Source organism: Choloepus didactylus (assembly GCF_015220235.1).
Source record: "Choloepus didactylus isolate mChoDid1 chromosome 13 unlocalized genomic scaffold, mChoDid1.pri SUPER_13_unloc1, whole genome shotgun sequence".
NCBI lineage: Eukaryota > Metazoa > Chordata > Mammalia > Pilosa > Megalonychidae > Choloepus > Choloepus didactylus.
This window is the reverse complement of record NW_023637588.1, coordinates 1,222,975-1,244,005: the sequence shown is the minus strand read 5'-3', so window position 1 is coordinate 1,244,005 and position 21,031 is coordinate 1,222,975. Positions and strand designations below refer to the sequence as shown.

Genomic DNA, 21,031 nt, shown 5'->3' with positions numbered 1-21,031 from the left:
GTGAAAAATAAATGATCATGCTAATCCTGGGTTAAAAATGAAATTGGTGATTAATTAGTATAAAAATCAAATCCAAAGAAAAAATTTCCAGGAATGGAAAAACTGAAGTTTTCTGAATAATATAGCAAACCACAACATAGTGCATTAACTAAGACACCCAGTTAGAAATATCAAATATCAAGAAATGCATGAAATATATCATATAACATCAAGAAAATAAAATAATTAGTATCAGAAGAATAATAGATGTTCATCAGAATTCCCTGAAAATTAGAAGTCAGTGAATCTAGATATTTAAATATATGTAGGGAAATGAGTTAGGGAGAAAAGGTAAATGTGAAAATAAATTTAAATATAAAAAAGAAATGCTGAATTATAAAAACATTCACACATGCTATGATTCAGAAAGTGTAAATCTAATATTTCTAAGGTTGTTACTTGAATATAAAATCAGTGGTCTTTTTTTATATTCAATTTTATTGAGATATATTCACATACCATACAGTCATCCAAAGTGTACAAGTGTTCAGAGTATCATCATATACTTGTTTGTTCATCAACCACATCTATTTTTGAACATTTTCCTTGTACAAAAAAAAGTAAAGATAAGAATAGGAAAAAAATGAGTTAATACAGAACACTAACATCATCCCCCCCACTCCCACCCTATTTTCCTTTAGTTTTTGTCTCCTTTTTTCTACTCATCCATCCATACACTGGATAAAGGGGTTTCCCAATCATATTGTCACCCCTTGTAAGCTACATTGTCATACATACATCTTCAAGGGTCAAGTCTACTCTATTGCAGTTTGTTAGTTTCAGGTATTTACTTCTAGTTATTCCAATACATTAAAACCTAAAAAGGGTTATCTATTAGGACATAAAAGTGTCCAGAAGAGTGACGTCTTGACTACATTTGGAATCTCTCAACCACCAAAACTTCGTTTCATTTCATTTTGCACCCCCCTTTTTGTCAAGATATTCTCTATCTCACAATGTAGGGTCCAGATTCATCCCTGGGAGTCATATTCTGCATTGCCAGGGTGTTTTACACCCCTGGGTGTCAGGTCCCATGTTGAGGGGGAGGGCAGTGATTTCACCCACAAAGTTGGCTTAACTAGAGAGAGAGGGCCACTTCTGAGCAACAAAGAAGTATGCAGGGAGAGACTCTTAGGCACAATTATAACCAATTTGAGACTCTCCTTTGCAGTAACAAGCCTCATAAAGGCAATAATTTTGATGGGCAAGACTGGCCTATCAACCTGTCAGTCCTCAATGTTTGCAAGAACATCAGCAGCCATCCAGGTGAGGAAGCCCAACAACTCGGCATTTTCCCCCAGCTCCTCAGGGGTGATCTTCACATATTTTTTCATTGCATTTTTTTCAATTAACTTTAACAAAAAAATTAAAAACAGGCAATAAAAAACATTTCAAAAAAAGCAAAATAAAGAAATAAGAAAAAAACTAATAACCTATAATAACTACATTACTTCCAACATGTTCCTACTCCACCCCAAGAGGATATTTAGACTATGAGTCAGCAAAGGAATAAGAAAAACAAGTAGCCTAAAATAACTACATTTCTGCATTCTTTTTCCCACCATTCCCCCAGAAATTAACAAACCATAATCATTCCTAAGCATTCCCAGAACATTAAGTTTACCCACAATAATTTATCTACTCTTATTAGATTATCATTCCCCCTTCACTAATTGCTATCACTAGATCCCTACATTCTGCATTATAAACCACTTATTTTACATTTTCAGTGTTCACATTAGTGGTAACATACAATATTTATTTTTTTATGCCTGGCTTATTTCACTCATTATTATGTCTTCAAGGTTCATCCATGTGGTCATATGAGTCACGACCTCATTCCTTCTTACTGCCATGTAGTATACCATCATGTGTATATACCACATTTTGTTTATCAAGTCATCTGTTGGAGGACATTTGGGTTGTTTCCATCTTTTGGCTATTGTGAATATTGCTGCTATGAACATTGGTGTGCAGATATCTGTTGGTGTCACTACTTTCAGAACTTTCAGGTATATACTGAGAAGGGTGATTGCTGGATTGAAGGTTAACCCTCTATCTAGTTTTCTAAGGAACCACCAAACTGTCTTCCAGAGTGGCTGTACTATTATACAGTCCAACTAACATTGAATAAGAGTTCCTATCTCTCCACACCCTCTCCAGCATTTGTAGTTTCCTATTTGTTTAATGGTAGCCAATCTAAATGGTGTGAGATGATATCTCATTGTTGTCTTAATTTGCATCTCCCTAACAGCTAGAGAAGCTGAACATATTTTCATGGTTTTCTGGCCATTTGTTTTTTCTCGTCATAGAGCTTTTTCATATCTTTTGCCCATTTTATAATTGGGCAGTCTGTATTATTGTCATTGAGTTGTAGGATTTCTTTATAAATGCAAAATATCAACCTTTTGTCAGATACATGGTTTCCAAATAGTTTTCCCATTGAGTTGGCTGCCTCTTCAACTTTTTGACAAATTCCTTTGAGGTCCAGGAGCTTTTAAGTTTGAGGAGTCCCCACTTACCTATTTTTTATTTTGTTGCTTGTGTTTTGGGTGTAAGGTCTAGGAAGTGACCTCCTAATACAAGGACCGGAAGATATTTCCTATATTACCTTCTAGGAGTTTTATGGAACTGCCTCTTATGCTGAGGCCTTTTATCCATTTTGAGTTAATTTTTGTTTAGGGTGTGAGGTAGGGGCCTCTTCCATTCTTTTGGACATGGATACCCAGCTATCCGAGCTGCATTTGTGGAAAAGACTGTTATGTCCCAGTTCAGAAGTTTTGGGAGCCTTGTCAAAGATCAGTCAATATATTTGGGTGTTTATCTCCAATTTCACAATTCAATTCCATTGATCAATATGTCTATCTTTGTGCCTGTACCATGCTGTTTTGACTACTGTGGTTTTTTAATAAGCTTCAAAGTCAGAGAGTGTAAGTCCCCCACTTTGCTTTTTGAAGAATATTTTTAGAAATTCAAGGCATTTTGCCTTCCAGATAAATTTGATTACTAGCTTTTCAAAGTCTGCAAAGTAGGTTGTTGGAATTTTGATACAGATTGCATTGAATCTGTAGATAAATTTTGGTAGAATTGAAATCTTAATGACATTTAGACTTCCTATCCATGAAGAGTAATATTTTTCAATTTTTAGATCCACTTCTATTTATTTTAGTAAAGTTATGTGGTTTTCTATGTCTTTTACACCTTGGTTAAATTTATTCCTAGGTACTTGATTTTTTTTTAGTTGCTATTGAAAACAGCAACTTTTTCCTGAGTGTCTCTTCAGTTTCATCATTTCTAGTGTATAGAAACATTACTAACTTATGTGCATTAATCTTGTATACTGCTACTTTGTTAAATTTGTTTATCAGCTCAAGTAGCAGTGTCATCAATTTCTCAGGGTTTTCCAGATATAAGATCTTATCATCTGCAAATAATGAGAGTTTTACTTCTTCCTTTCCAATTTGGCTGCATTTTATCTCTTTTTCTTGGTGGATCCTCTGGCTAGCACTTCTGGCACAATGTTGAATAACAGTGATGACAGTGGGCATCCTTGCCCTGTTCCTGATCTTAGAAGGAAGGCTTTCAGTCCCTCACCATTGAGGATTATGCTGCTGTGGGTTCTTCATATATGCCCTTTATCATACTGAGGAAGTTTCCTTCAATTCCTACCTTTCCAATTGCTTTTATCAAAAAAGGTTGCTGGATTTTGTCAAATGCTTTTACAGCATCTATTGAGAGAACATTTGAATTTTCTGTTTGGATTTGTTAATGTGTTGCAATACATTGATTATTTTCTTATGTTGCACCATCCTTGCATGTCTGGAATTGAACCTCACTTGGTCATGGTATTTGATTTTTTAATGTGTCTTTGGATTCAAGTTGCGAGTACTTTGTTGAGAATTTTTGTGTCTATATTCATTGGGGAGATTGGTCTGCAGATTTCTTTCCTGTGGCATCTTTGATATTGGAGTGATGTTACCTTCATAAAATGTGTTATTTAGTTTTCCATTTTCTTCAAGGTTTTGAGAGAGTTTAAACAAGATTGGTGTCAGTTCTCTTTGGAATGTTTGGTAGAATTCCTGTTTGAAGGCTTCTGGTCGTGGGAATATATTTGTGGGAAGCTTTTTGATGACTGGATCTTTTTGCTTATGATTTGTTGGTTTAGATGTTCTAATCCTTCTCTGGTCAGTCTTGGTTGCTCATGTATTTCCAGGAAATTATCCATGTCCTCTAGATTATCTAGCTTGTTGGCATACAGTTGTTCATAATATCCTCTTTTTTTTTTAATTTCTTCAGGATCTGCACTAGTGTTTCCTCTCAGTCATTTTTTTTGTTTGTTTGTTTGTTTATTTGGGTCTTCTCTATTTTTGACTTTGTCAGTCTAACTAGGGGCTTGCCATTCTTGTTGATCTTCTCGAAGAACCAACTTTTGGTGTTATTTATTTACTCTATTGTTTTTTTTTTTTTGTTCTCCATATCATTTATTTCTTTTTTAATACTTGTTATTTCTTTTACTTGGTTTAGGATTAGATTGCTGTTCAATTTCTAACTTCTTCAGTTGCTCCATTAGTTCTTCAATTTTAGCTCTTTCATCCTTTTTATTGTATGTATTTAGAGCTATAAATTTCCCCCCAATGCCACCTTTTTGGCAATCCATAAGTTTTGATATGTTGTGTTCTCATTTTCATTCATTTCTATATATTCAGCAATTTCTTTTGCTATTTCTTCTTTAACCCACTGATTGTTTAGGGATGTGTTGTTTAATCTCCAGATATTTGTGAATTTTCTAAGTTACTGAAGTTAATGACTTCCAATTTTATTTCATTGTGATCAGAGAATGTGCTTTGAATAATTTCAATCTTTTTAAATTTTTGAGTCTTGTTTTATGGCCCAGCATATGATCTATTCTGGAGAAAGTTTCATGTGCACTAGAGTAGAATGTGTTTCCTGGAGATTTGGGATGTATTGTTCCATATATCTCTGTTAATTCAAATTCATTTATCAAACTGTTTAGGTTTTCAATTTCCTTATTGGTCTTCTGTCTGATCTACCAATAGGAGGGAGTGATGTATTGAAATCTCAAACATGATTGTACAAACATCTATTGCTTCCTTCAGTTTTGTCAATGTTTGTCTCATGTATTTTGGGGCACCTTGATTGGGTGCATAACATTTATGATTATTTATTCTTATTGAATTTTTCCTTTTATCGGTATGTAGTGACCTTCTTTGTCTCTCATAACATCCTTAGATTTAAAGTCTATTTTATCTGACTGCTTTCTTTTGACTGTAACTTGTATAAAATATATTTCCATCCTTTCACTTTCAATTTCTTTGATTCCCTATGTTGAAGATTTTGTGAACAACATATTGATGGCTCATTTTTGTAAATCCCTTCTACCAGTCTATATCTTTTAAGTGGGGAGTTTAATTCATTCACATTCAATGTTATTACTGTGAAGGCATTTCTTGAATCAGTCAACCTATCCTTTGATTAATGTTTTCAGATATATTTTCCCCCTCTCTCTTAATTTTCTTTAATTTACCCTTACAAAATCTCTTTAGTTCTGAACCTTCCTCCATACCTTTCTCTCCTTTCTTTGTTTCTCTGGTGGTAGGGTGCCCTTTAGTATCTCAAGTTGGGCAGCTTTCTTGTTAGCAAATTCTCTCAGCATTTGTTTTCCTTTGAAAAATTCAGGCTCTTCCTGATATTTGAAGGAGAGCTTTGATGGATAAAGATTTATTGTTTGGCCATTTTTCTCTTTCAGAATTTTAAACATGTCATACCACTGCCTTCTCACCTCCATGGTGACCACTGAATAGTTGCTGCTTAGTCTTATGCTGCTTCCCTTGTCTGTGGTGTGGTGTATCATTTCTCACTTTCTGTTTCAGAACTTGCTTCTTCTCTTCAGCATTTGACTATCTGACCAGAAAATGTCTCAGAGTGACTTTATTTGGATTTATTCTGTTTGGAGTTCATTATACATATGTACTTTGTTTATATATGTTGTTTAGAAGATATTGGAAGTTTTCCCCTACAATTTCTTTGAATTCTCTTCCTAGCTTTTACCCTTCTCTTCCTTTTCTGGAACACAAATGATTCTTACATTTGTGTGCTTTATGTTGTCCATCATATCCCTAAGGTCCATTTCAATATATATATGTTTATTTTCCCCTTTCTTTCTTTTGTTCTTACACTGTCCATTCTGGCCTCTTCCAGCTAGCTCATTCTCTCCTCAGCTTCCTGTAATCTAATATTGTGTGTATCCATAAGATCATCTATTTTTTTATTTACTCCTGCAAATTCATCTTTATGCTCTTATGGGTTCTTCTTTGTGTCCTTTATATTCTATGCAATGATCATATTGTTTGTCATTTGTTTTTTGTTTAATTGCACAAAATACTGTGTTTCCTATGATCTTTTGATTTGGGTGTTTGGGTTTCGGTTATCCATATCTTCTGGTTTCTTCATGTGCTTTATAATATTTTTGTTGTCTTTAGCCTCTTGGCATTTGTTTATCTTGTTAGGGTTCTTTTAGTATATGCATATTTATTTAAACAACTGTCTCTAATTTGTCAGAGCTACAACTTGGTGGTGGGCACTTTCTCTGAGTTACCAGCAGATGGTGCAACAAGCCACCTATTACACTCAAGCCAGTTCTCCCCATCTTTGTCTATGTAGTGAGTGGGGGTCTGAATCTTGTGGAGTTCCAATCATGGCCTCAAATTTCTGTGTGTCATTGTGCTCCCAGCCATGGATATGGGGGTTGTGTAGCAGTTAAGAGAGGAGGATGGCCTGAAGAATCAAATCTTCCAGTTGTTCTTGGAGACTTAAAGCTATTGCAGGAGTCCAAAACTTTGTCTCAGGCTTCCCACAGTCTGTCTCTCCTGTGGATCCACAAGTCTCTGGTTTTGGTGTAGGGCCTCTGGAACTTCCATGTGGGTCCTGCCTCTAAGGATGCCCATGCAGGAATACCGTTCAATGTCACAGGTGAGCACAGTCTCCAAGGGTAGCTCTTGGCAGCTCTGCCTCAGAGCTTTATTCCCAGCCCACCAAGAGGTTTGCTGTATGGGGCATGTTAAATTCCCCCTTCAGTGGACCTCAGCCTTCCTAGCTCCAGGACATTTAGCTGTGGGTGTGCAAAAGGCTATTATCCATGCCAGATACCAAGTTGGGTGCCTGGGGTTTGGACAGCACTTCCTGCAGCACTTGACTGCATGGTGTAGCTCTGGGCTGTGATACCACACTGAGGCATTCCCTGCCCACTGGAAAGATGGCTGTAAGGGGCATGGTATCCTCCCACTTTTCATGGACCTTCACCTTCCTAGATCTGAGACAACTAGCTGTGGGTGTGTGAAGGGCTACCATCCATACCAGATACTGAGGTGAGTGCCTGGGATGGGGAAGCCATCCCTCCATGCTCAACTGTGCAGCTCTCACTGTCAGATCCACAACTGCTTATGGGATTTTTAAACTAAGCTATCTCCAGACACCAACCCATGGTTTCTTCTGACTGTGGAATGTCTGCTGTCTCTAGCAGCCTTACACACTCATTTCTGAATGCAGACTCTCAGATTCACCAATTGCACAGTCCCTGTGGATTTAGCAGACCTTGTCCAGTTGGTGTAGCACTGGAACTGGCATTCTGGAAAACTGTCTTTTATCTAGTGTTTTCCATGGAGATTTTTTTGCCCTGACACATCTAATCTGCCATATTCCCTACTCTGCCATTGATGTCTTTAACCAGGAAGCAGGTGGTAAGAAAAATCAGGTAGAAATAACTTTTAAAAAGAAATATGATAGGTCCTCAATTGTCAAACCACTGGAAATATTTCATACTTCAGATAATATTTCATACTTCAGATAAATGTGAAAAATCAGGTTTTTCTGGGACTATTAGTTTTGATGACAGGAGGGCTGTCTGTGTTCATCATGAACTTCTTGGCTCTGTGTCATATAAAACATACTGAGCCACAGTGAGTCTGTTTTGTAAATTGTACAAGCTGCAGATGAATATAAATTTACATAAATTACTATAGAATAAACATTTTCTAGGTAAGAACCTGGAATTAAAAAGGAAGACTTCAGAGAATTCAGTTGTGAGATATAAAGGGGCTAATAAATTCTTAGGTTTTCAGAATGCTGAGTAAGCCTTTAGGAATTGGAAAAACAAAACTCCTTTAATTCTGCAAGTATAAAGTTTGTATCTTACTTAAAAGGCAAATCACATAGTATTAGCAAGATTGGTGTTCAAATTCAATGCCATTCATTGCTATATCTCACTTCATTATATAACTGAGTCTTATGCAGAAAGCCTTAATGAAACAAGTGCAGCACATGTCTATTCACAGAGAGCTAAGGAAAGAACTAAAACTTGCAAAGTGCTTTCTGTGTTAAAGGACAGGGTATTTGTAGTCCCTTTTTAAATAAGGCAAACAACCCTCAAGTATCCAACCATTAGTACAGATCTCAATTCTACATCCTTATCAAGTCCTGAATTCCGTAGTTGTCCCTTCATTCTAATCATTTTATTACTTTGAACAGGCTCATGCATATGAGTGAATTCAAGGAGAGCAATTTACAAGGAATGCATCTCTAACCCAAAACACTTGATATTTTCCTCCAGGGTGGCATATCCAGTACTAAGATGTTAAATAAAAAGCATAGGTAGAAGTTAAATAAAAAGTATAGGTAACTGTTTAAATACTGATATACAAGTCATAGTCTACTTCTTTTGATGCCATACATCTTTTTAGTCCTAAACTGCCATAATAATTTTCCAAAACACTTTTGACAATTTAGAAAGGCCTTTCAAGAAGAATACATGAAGTACAGAAATATAGAATTAAGTATGGAAAGCTATGACAGAAAGATATATAGCTTACTGTCATATGTTAAAAACAAAATATGTCTAGACAAGAAAAATTTAGATATTTTGTTAAGATTCAAATTGGAAAACATACATCAGTAATAAATTAAACTTCTTTCAAATTACATTTTGGGTATTTCTTAACAAAAGAACACCCTTTTAGGGAACTCAAAATATCTGTTCAACACTGCCTAGAGCATTGCTAATCTCTCCATTCCACAGACTATCACTGAGGGGGTTTATCAGTGGGGGCACCATGGTGTAGAATATGTCTGTGAGTAGATTTTTAAGACATGCTTTATCTGCAGTGGGACCTAATAGAGCAGCATATGCAGAAATTGTATAAATAAGTAGAATGGCTAACTGTAGAGTACAACTGGATAAGGCTTTATTAAGGGCTTCCACAAATATATCCTAAGCACCATTGAAAATATATTAATATATGACATAAACAATAAGGCAGAACATATTAAACCAATATCTATACTTATAACAAAGACAACCAACTCAGAAAACTGGATATCTGATGATTCAATCCTCAAAATTTGAGGCATAGCAGAGAAACATTGCTGGATCATATTTGACCCTGTGAAGGGAAGACAGAACATGGTGTCTACTCACACAGAAAAATAGGGCAGCCCACTTGCCCATGAACCACCAGCTGCCTGTATGCACACACATGGGGTAACTGTGAATCCGTAAAGCAGAGGGTGGTAAATGGCAACATAGCAGTCATAAGACATTGACACAAGGAAGACCCATTCCATAGATCCAAAGAAGATAAACAAGAAAATATGTGCAGCATATGCTTGGAGAGAAATCAATTTATTGCATTCAAAAGAACTCACAATTGATTTGGGAACAGTGGCTGAAATACAGTAAAAGTCTATCAGGGATAAATTGCATATAAAGAAATACATTGAAGAGTGTAGGCATGGGTTCATCACAATGACAGTAGTAGTTAATATTCTTTGTCAATGCTCCCAGATAAATCACTAATAATAGAAGATCTTGCACAACTTGAGGCTCTAGGAACTTGAGCAGGAATTCTGTGAAGATGATGAGATTGCTCACGTGTACTTTTATGCTGCACTCTCCCTAGGAGTCAAAGTATAAAATTATGAGATAACATTTAAAAGCAAAATGGAGACAATTCACAATATCAGCAAACACTGGCATCAAAATAAGGCTTCTAAGCTGTGAATTCAGATACAGGAAATCAACAATTGTCAGGCATTAAATATCAATCAATGCACATATATTGTTTTTTCATTTTCTACCCAAACTCTGCAGTTAATATATAGTAACTTAAACACTCATTAGATAATAGAATCTAAGCACCTGAAAATACTTAACATTAGATTAAGTTGAAAAAAACTTTCAGTCACTGTCCCAGATTTATAATATTTCTTAAAATATATCTTAGAACTTAGCATTAATCCACTACAATATCAAATATTAAAGTAGACATGCCCTGTGAGAAAATTACTATATCAGCCAGAGGTTTTGAATACTGCATAGCTATTGCTGATTCCTTCATATAACAGGGAACTAGAATGACTTCTGATCTATCTCCATCTATGGAAGAATGTCCTAGAAATTGCATCTGTCACAGAGTTAATGAGCAGTTCTTAGGATATTCTGTGATTTTATTCCAATGAGAGAAATGCTTATTCCTTATCTTTCTTTAATTGTTTAATAAAACTGCAGATGAGTTCTTTATACTTTCTTTGTAATAACATCCCAAAAAGTTATTTTTGATTCAGATGGCAGTGTGTACCCAGAATTCCCTTGCTATAACTATAGTTATATTTCTCACCTGCACACAGTATCCAAGAAAATCATTCCACCTGACATTACTCCTCAACAAAGCATGCTTTCACCAGCAAGCATGAATTTTAATATTTAGTGAAGGGCTAGCATTCTGTCCAGGTCTCTCCTGTCTATGCTTTTCTAGGTTACAGAAAACTCCTCATTCATAAATAAGTATGCTAAATTTAACATATTTAATTTTGCTTGTCTTGAAGCATATCAGGGTATAAAGAAATCTTGCTTCAATATTATTATTTAATCAGAAAACTAAGTATGCAGAAATGGAATTTTAGTACTATTTAATTTTCATTTGTGGGAATCCTAGAAGTAAGGAATTATAGTTATAAGAATATAGAATTTGTATTTTATGAATTTATTTATATACAATGCCTTTGTCTTTACAAACACATTTTACAATTTTAGCAAGCATTTAAAAAAGCACTATTGTTGACTTGCTTACATTTATTGTATCTAGATGCATTTCTAGTATATTGCAAAATATTTCATGAAAATTGTGTCCTATAAGTTTCTTTCTATTATACTTGGTTTCTTCTAATATCCTCAATTTCTAAAGCAGAGAAATTACAATAAAGAAAATAATTTTATGAATTTCCAAAACACTTCTTGATCATTAGGATGATAAAATTGACCTACAGTGTATGCTGCAGAATTGAACCAGAATTATACTTGTATTTTTTTTAAATATTTGCTTTATCTGAATCATACCTTAGCTCTTCATTATTATAGTTTCCTTCCCTCTTCAAATTCCATTCTTCTTCTCAGTCTAAAGAAATTCTCAATTTTCACTATTCTAAATTTATTCCACATCTTCTTCCAAATACGACATGATGTTTAAATGAATAACTTTGATCAAAAGAGAAATTTCAGGGATTTTCCCTTATTCATTATTTTCTGCAGGATATTTAGAAAATATTTACTTCAGAATTTTAAAATGTGGACAAGATCATATTGAATGGAATTGCTAATTTCTTGTCTAATTTTAAAATGATGTTGTACATTAATATATTAGAATAGAGCATGGATGCTTTATAATATATAGTGAATAAATATTGGAAATAGCTCATTGTAAAAACTACACTGGAAATCTTCACATTTCTGTTGATGTTGTAAGGACTATTTTTATTTGCAGTGATAGATTTATGAAATGCCATAATGATTCAGTTTCCTTCTGTATTTTTCTTAGCTCTCCTTTAGAATCTAGCTTAAGAAATATCATATTCTGCTTGATTCCATTAATTAAATTTCAAAATATTTCCAATATTTTGAGTCAAACTATGTGATCACAGACAGAAGTTCAGGTACAATATTAAAAAATGAGTAAAATAAAGTAAACAATCAGAAATATCCAGGCTGCTTCATGAGGAAAAATTTTGTTATACGGGTCAGAAATACTTAAGTCTGCAAATGATCTTGAGGCATATTAGTTCTATGTCAGAGAATTACTCATTAGTATTATCAAATAAACTAATCAAATAAAATATACAAATACACATGAAAATAAGGATGTTTATCTTAAGTAACATGAACATATCTTTTGAAATATTTAAAGAGATTGATGATATCTGTGATCCTGCCTCTTCCTTCACGGCATAAATTTCACAGAGCCTCTTTTCAGGTAGATATCCTTTTAATAACCATTCTGTTTCTGAGTTCTTTATAAACATGTTCTCTTTCTTAGTATGGACAGGTATGGCTCATACCTGTCATAAGCCATGGTTAACTGTCAATTTCAACCTGAAGAGACCAGATTTCCTTTTATTCTTGCTTGTAAGGGTTTCTTGCCTATGCCCCTGAGATACATTATATTTGTAGTGATGTTTCTTTGAAATGAAATTAGTAAATAACTTTTTGTTAAACTCAACAATAGAAGTATTCAATATTTTTCCTTAATTCACAAGAGATTCATTGTGTTTTCAATTTTATATCAGATGATAAGTGTAATTTATTTCCACATGAGAAATCCATAAAGTCTTGTTACTCCTAACCAAAAACATTTCTTAAGATTTTGTACTAAATTCTGACCTTAAGGAAAACATATATAAATTAAAAATAACTGAAAAATTAAAAACCAATAATTGACCAATAGTTGCTAAATTTTGTTAAAAAAAAAAGTAGCATGCAAGACTTGATTTTAAAAGGAAAAGTCATAAAAAATTAAAAATTAGAAACAGGTTGTCATACAAAGTAGGACTCTTGCTCATCACAAGTGTTTTGAACAGATCTGTTCTCATGGAATGAGACCATTAAAGCTAGATCCCCATCAGAGTGTCAATTATTACACCACAGAAGATGTTTTTAAGAAAGAGGCAATGTGTCATTGTTCTGAAAATTTTTAAGAATAACTGGCAATCTGGAGAGAATCCTGATGTGGGGAAGGCTAAGGAACTCTGTGGAAAATCTTGGAAATGAAGGCTCAAAAATAGAAATCTCTCTCTATGTACCCTGGCCATTTATTATCAGTTATAAAAGTCAGCCAGGATGTTTGGTGAGTAAAGATAAGAAGTCAAATCTGTGGAATCAGAAATCCCCCTGTACATTCTGACAACCTCTTTAAGGTCTGGATTAATAGAATGCAAATGGATTATCATATAGGCTTTTGATTCAAACTGTTGCAATGTTTCCTTGGTTGAAGGATATGAAAAAATATGGCCTCACACAGATAAATGGATATAAAATGAAAGGAGTGTATCCATAGCACATTCAGTAAAGCCATAATTATTCTTCTGAGATTCTTCACCAAAAATCAACAATTGGTGATTTCTTAAAGAAGGTTTACAATTTGTAATCTGAAACACATTAACAAACTTTTCATAGTCAAATTCAAATTTCTTGATTTATTTAGATATTTTCAGTGTATCATTGACTCATGCATGATTTTTTAGTATCATGGAATTTTAACCGGAAAATACTGGTTCACAAAATGATAGAGATCTTCCAAATATGATGTATTTCATTACATATTACCAAAGAATTAATAATTATTAATAACACCAACAACTTTTTAGAAAAGTCATTAAGTTTGGGGAAATTTTCATGTTCTTGTGGAAACAAAAGTACTCCAAAATTCTAAATTCATTTGAAACTCAAATTGTACCATGAGTAATTATTTTTATTAGTTGTTTCTCTCATGTTCATTATCTAAAGAATGCCTGCCAAACATCAAAGTATATTTTGCTATAATCTGACTTTTGGTAATCACCCATTTTTTAGTGACATTGGTAATTTGATCCATTCACTATTACTCATGATAGATCAAGGAAGGAGTTAATGAACTTGTTTGATCATTTCAAAGAAAACTTTTTGCTTTTGTCTGTTTCTCTTTTGTTTCTCTATTTTATATATCATTTGATTTTTCTCCTTCCTTTATTCATTTTTTATTATTTTCTTCCTTTTATATTTAATTGAGGTTCATTTTGTTTGCTTTCCTGGATTTCTGAGGGGGAATGGTAGGCCATTGCTTTTGAACATTTCTCCTTTTCCAGAGGTGAAGGGGACCCTGCAGTTTTTCGATCCCTGCCGAGTACAGTGAAATGATTCATAACACCAGTTTGGTCACAGAAGAACATGTTTCATTAGCCAGGAGAAACAGGGATCTCACTGACTAAGACCTGCCTCCTTGAAGGACTGCAAGAACCAGATATATATGTGTTATTTGGATCAAAGAGAACTGAAGTTAAACAAAGGAAATCAGGGAGATGGCATTTATGGATTCTCCAGGAAATGAGAAAAGTTAGGGGGTGTAATCAAAGGTTTAGGGATGATAATCTAGTTTGCTATCAGGATCTGTGAAAATGTAAACAAGATGCATAGGCATAAGCATTTGTTCAGGGAAACTTTGATTACATCCTGAAGTCTGTTTGCCATTCACATTGACCTATCCTTTCTTTGTCAGAAAGGTCAGCACTTCTAGGAGAGGTTAGAGATAAGAGTATATGGTCATCACCTATGCTGGGACAAGAGAACTTAATGCAGGGGGATTTTAAAAAGATTTACACAGTGTTCCTATCATCAAAGCTGGGAACTAAGAGACATAGATGTAGGAGTTTCTGCCAGTTTGGAAAATTATGTCACCCAAAAAAAAGCCGTGAACTTTCAATGCAACCTTGTGGGAGCAGATGGAATAGTGTTGATTAGCTTGGAATCTTTTGATTGAGTGTTTCCATGGACATGTGAAACAATCAACTATAGGCAAAACATTTGATTAAATTATTTCCATGAATATATGGACCCTACCCATTTAGGGTGGGTCTTGATTTAAATCACTGGAGCCCTATAAGAGCTCAGAGTGAATGAGCTCAGTGCTGCAGTGAGAGAGACAGTTTGGAGATGATGTTGAATGCTGATTTTGCTCATGCTTTGGAAATACTATCCCAGAGTTTTCCTTGAGAAGCCAAGCCTAGAGACATTTTTTCAGAACACCATTTTGAAATGCAACCTGGTAGCACGCAGATGCCGGCACTGTGCTTTCTGAACTAACAGAGGTTATCTGGATACAAATGGCCTTTCTCCAGTGAAGGTATACTCATGTTTATGTCTTGGTTTGGACACTTCTATGGCTGTAGAACTGTAAATTTGTAACCAAATAAACCCCTTTATAAAAGACAATTGATTTCTGGCATTTTGCATAATGGGAGCATTAGCCAATTGGAACAGGGCTCTTTCACATTGAGCACTAACAGATGTAAACTTCTCTCTTGGGACTGTTTTATTTTTATTTCACCTACTTTGATATATTTTATTTTTACTATCTTTGTGTGAAAAATACAATTTTTTAATTTCTCTTCTGATTTATTTGATGTACAGACTTGGTATATGCATGTTGTTAAATTTCCAAAAATTTTCATGTTGCTGACACCTAATTTAATTCCATCATGATCAGAGAATATACTATTAAAATTAGGACTTTTTATATCATGGAGACTTGTTAAATGATTTAGTGTGTGTTCCATCTTGTATATTTTCAAAGGAAATTTTCATGAAACCATAATTATATGTTACTACACAACTCCTGAATTTTCTAAAATTAATCCTGGCAAAACAAAGTGATTGGAATGATATTGCTGAACCCAACATCTCATGCATTTTGGTGGTATTCAAATTGATACAATAATTCACAAAAATTTGAGCATTTTCTCATAAAACTAACAGGAACCTTTAAAATCTTCATTATGTACCCAAGAAAACTGAAAGAGTAGATCCAAAAGAGATTTGTGCAAGAATGTTCATAGCAGATCCATTCACATTAACTAAAATGTGGAGGAGGGGCTGGTGTGCATCAAAGAAAAATTGAAAAATGATGTGTGGTTTATTTATGCAACAGAATAAGACATTTTTTAAAGTAATGTACAACTATATACCCAACAGTATAGATGCATTTCAATAACATTTTGAATTTTCCAAAAGTGCATTACCCAAAAAAGCGACTAAAGCATGAAGTATTTTATGTAGCATTCTGGGCAGGAAAAATTACCCAAGTATAAGATAAATAATGCACTAGAAGGTGCCCCTGTATAAAGTATAATATTCTGAGGATTAACTATGAAGGAAAGAGGAAACTCACTGGGATGGTGGTAAATGTCTATATTCAATAGGGGTTTAGGATATTGTCATGATTTTTTGTCAAATTTAAGTCATATAAGAATTAAAGATGCATGCATTTGGATACAAAATTCACCAAAACAATGAGAATCATAATCAAATAATTAACTACAATTGCATCCTAAAGGGTTTCATAGTAATAAAAATAACATTTGCAACTTAATTTGAAAGGCTAAGAAATTAAACAAATGACATGAAGAAACAAAGACTCAAAGAGGGAAAGAATAGATAAGTCAATGAGAAAATACATAGCAAAATGTTTATTGTACAGTGTAAGTTAAAATGGTGGATTATACATTTTTACTACACATATTTTAAATCTTTATTGTGTTTCATTTTTATACTTGATATGAAGTATAAAATTTTAATAACAATATTCCTAGTAATTTTCATATTGGTCCATGCAAAATTTCACAATATGCCACTTTAAGTATCAAAAATAATAATCCTATATAACAACATATTTTTAAATTAATATAATTTTTCAGAATAACATAACAAATTAAATATTTTATTGTTATCTTAAAGAACAAAAGAAAAATAAAATTTCAAATTAAAAATCATTTTTAAATGACAGAAACACATTAAGTTCAAAAGGAATACTGTAGGTAATGTAGCAATAGATGAAATATTTTAAAGAACATTTCTTCAAAAAACATATTACCTGTTAAATTTGCCATTTGACAGTGTTATAAAGTGCTAAATTATGTAATCAGATAATGACTACATGAGATATGTATATAGGAAAAGATGAAATAATGCTATTTCCTGAAGGTTGATGTGAACATTAAATTTTTCAAGACATTGGCTTAAAAAATTGATTGATATTAAACTCTCCATATTACTCTTCTTATCCAAATTTCACATGCAATAATAGTTTAATGAAATATATATTTTAGATAAAATATGCCCCATTTAAATAAACACAAAACTGTAATTATATCTGTGAATGACTATTTTATATTTATTGATACCATGACTACATCTATTTCTTAATGATAAAAAATTGCATCAATTTATCCATCTGTCTGTGTCTTTCTAATTTTACATACACACTGAAAATTATAAATATTATTTAGTTATTTGGAATTTTATTACTATTATACTGTCTGTAAATATTATTTATTTATTTGAAATTATATTCCTATTATATTACAATTCTTTTTATTTTCCATAAAATAAAATGACAACAAGTACAGTGAGTTTTCAGGAGTAGCCCCTTTTCCAAAAAATGGTAAGGATATTTTAAACAATAAAAATTACCAAGGCTACCCTGAGCTGACCCTGGGAGAGGGTAGGTCCATCTCAGTGGTGCTATGGAGACCTCCACCCAGTACTGCTCCCCTTCTAGCCTGTCCTCTCTTTCCCATGAGTCCCCATTGTTTATAGGACTCTTGGATCTGATATATTGAGGTGAGGCTGGAGCAGGCCTGGGGAGGGTGGTCACTGCTGAGAAGCTGCTATGTGATCAAGGTGATACAGGTCCCAAGAAATGGCACTCAGAAACTGCTACTCCAGCTGAATGCTCTTTTGGAACAAGAGTCTAGATGTCAGCCAAAGGTCTGTGACTTGAGACTGAGTCAGCACAATAATGACCTCAGAATGACTGCATGTCTAAGGGACTTGAAGTAAAAGATCTTCTTAGTTCAACTCAGTTCTTTGGCTTTTATACAGAGACATTTTCTCTAGCTGTGAATTTACTGGACAAATTGCTGTCCAAAATGAAGGTACAACCAAAGCACCTTGGTTGTGTATGACTGAACTGCTTTTATTTGGCCATAAAATCAATTGAATAGGAATGCTCCATTGACAACTGACTTGATCCATATAAGCCAATATTGGTTCACAGTTTCAGACTTCATGAGAAAGGAAAAGATTATATTGAGAAAGGTGTGTTGAAAAGTCAAAGCTACTACTGCCTTTCAATTTCTGCAACCCTACTATTCACTCATTCAAGAGAACATGCCATGAGGAAGGAAAAATAGCCTTAATTTTGAAAGACTAGAAGGTCTAATTAAGGTGTACCACTGCAGGATCATGTTTTCTAAAGCAAAGCCTTCTGTGTTAGCACTGTCTATCATTGCTTTGGAGATCCATGCACAGAAGTGCATAGAAGTGCATAGAATTAACAGAAGGAGTAGAATGTCTTCAAAAACTTTCCAAGATAAATGGCAGAAATTTGATCCTTTGGCAAGGGCTCATATCCTAATGTTTAACTGAATAGTCATCAAGCAAGTGTTCCAAACCAAATGTTTGGGAGTTGAAATTGATTATTTCTGAGTGTACTGCATGACATAGTAACTACGGAATCAACCACCTTCCAACAATTCCTGAAATGGTTCCTGAATCAGATTACTGCAATGATGTCTATTCTCTGAAGCCTTTTTCCACAATGCTGAGATATGGATTCAATAGTGTCATAATGGATTTAAGCAGCCAAGTCTCAAAACATCACAATTAGATTAACATTGATATTCTCAGACTTAGGAAAACTGCTTAATATGCTGTAGAATTTAGTTTAGATTTGAATTCATCTGTGAAGCCTACAGATCATCTGATAGCACACATATGAAACTAATGACAGCTTGGGAAAATATACTGTGAATTTTCATTTTTAACATTGATCCAAATTTCTATATCGGATCAATATATTGTATTATGTGGTACTGACATTGATAACCTGCTTATATTAAATCACTTAAGTGTGCTTTTTAAATTGTGAGTTGTCTGTCAACACCAACATTCATGTGCACTTTTCAGACAAAGCAGATTATTATTCTAGGCAGTATAAATGATTTCTTGGTACTCATAACACCAAGTGATGGATATCTCAGAGATGTGGATTTATTATACATAACAATTGCATTTAAATTTTAAGGTATTTTACATAAAGCAAATAAGGTGCACCTGGTAAGCTTAGTATATTCATTAAGTTATTGTTAATATTTTTTCTATAACACAGCTGATGTTTATATCCATGATAAAAATTGTTATATAGAATTTTAAGCCTCAGTATAGTCCTATTGAGAAAGTTAGATTCTCTTGTAACAAAATGAATTATTATCCCCAAAACTTGCTTTTCCCCACCAAAGCAAGTCCAGGCTAAATTAAACATTGTAGAAGTATTTACTAAGGACTGTTTTTGTAAAATCAACATTCCTTAATTTAGACACACCTGGAGTACACCTCCAGCAATTTGAGGTAGCTAAATAAAAGCAGTGGTCTGTGTTCAGAGTGCATACTACTGGAATTTGGAGGACTTGATCATATGTCCCACCCTGGCATGAAATGTGCCAGGATACTGACCTGCAGTCCCTGCCCTACCTAACATGCAGATGGTAGATGAGGCATAATTGCCACTGCAGGGAAGGTGGTAATCTCTGGTATTTACTGAAATTTAGCAGGCAATTTCTTCTGACCTCTTTGGGTTCTGCAAAGTGCTCCACTAGACTCTTGAGTTAAAAATAGTTGATTGAGACATTCCTGCAAGGTTAACAGCAGTTTAGGTGGAGGGATTTATTCCCTGAGTTTTTACTATACCATATTTTGACAATTATGAGCCTGCTCTCAATTGTACTGATTTCTGTTCTTTTACATACTGTTTCCATCATTTCCAGGTTATAGGTTATACTTTTATTCTTGTTTGTTTCTTTATGTGGAAACATGCATCATTAAATTGATCTTTCCTATTTCCTAATACATACATTTAATGTGATGAATTACCCACATAGAACTGAGTTAAATATATGTGAACAAATTAATAATTTTAATTTTCATATTGTTCAATTCTAAACATTTCATAATTTCCCTTTAATTTTCTTTTTGAACCATGGATATTGAGAATCTGTCATTTAATTTTCTAGTGTTTAGAGACTTTCTTCTTACTATTTTCTTATTCATTTCTCATTTAAATCCAATATTATTTGGGAAAATTATTTGTATTTAAATTTTTTTACATTTGTGAAGATATTTTTCTGTGAAAGAAGGGGAGCACACTCTATCCTCAGTCTTCATGCAAAAGAAAGTTTTATTCTACTTATTTCTACAGGTTTTTATAGCATACAAGGTAGTTTCCTACATGACTGGTTTCAGGCCTTTCAAGGAGGGTACATTTTTTCTAAAGCCATAAGGTGTATTTACATATCTTTAGTCTTAAGGGACAATTTTTTGGGGGGCTAGGTGGGAAACAGCAGGGTCAGGAGACAGGAGCATGGAAGGGGCCCAGAAGAAGCTCAGAGACTATTCCCTTATCTAAATTGCAGTCCACCTTCAGACATCCAAAGCTTTTGGCTTTTTCCTAGCCCAGTGCCCACCTTCAGACATCTGGAGCTTGGGAAGGCTATGCTCTATAGTTTGTTAAGCCAGGGGACTTTCCACATCTCTACATCTCCCCCCTTTTTATTATGATTACAATTTGGTGTAGTGACATAAAGCTTATTCATAGGGATATCATGGGTGTTCTGGGAATGGGTGCCATGTCTTCTGAGGCTGGTTCATCCACACTGGAGTTCTAAAAGCAAAACACAAAACATAGGAATAGGTAAGAGCCATTTAGTTAGAGAGTGTAGAGAAAACATGTGACCCCAGAAGCTTGGGTCTAGCTATTGCAAATGATTTTGTAGAGTTATACATACCATGCCAAATAGTCAATGAAAAACATGCCTAAGCCACCACAGTGTATGCTGAGGTGGC

General features: G+C 34.0%; 1 pseudogene; it reads left to right on the top strand.

Annotated features, from left to right (window-relative positions):
- Window positions 1–17,818: 17,818 nt before the first annotated feature.
- On the top strand, window positions 17,819–18,800 carry LOC119524782 (annotated as a pseudogene).
- Window positions 18,801–21,031: the final 2,231 nt, after the last annotated feature.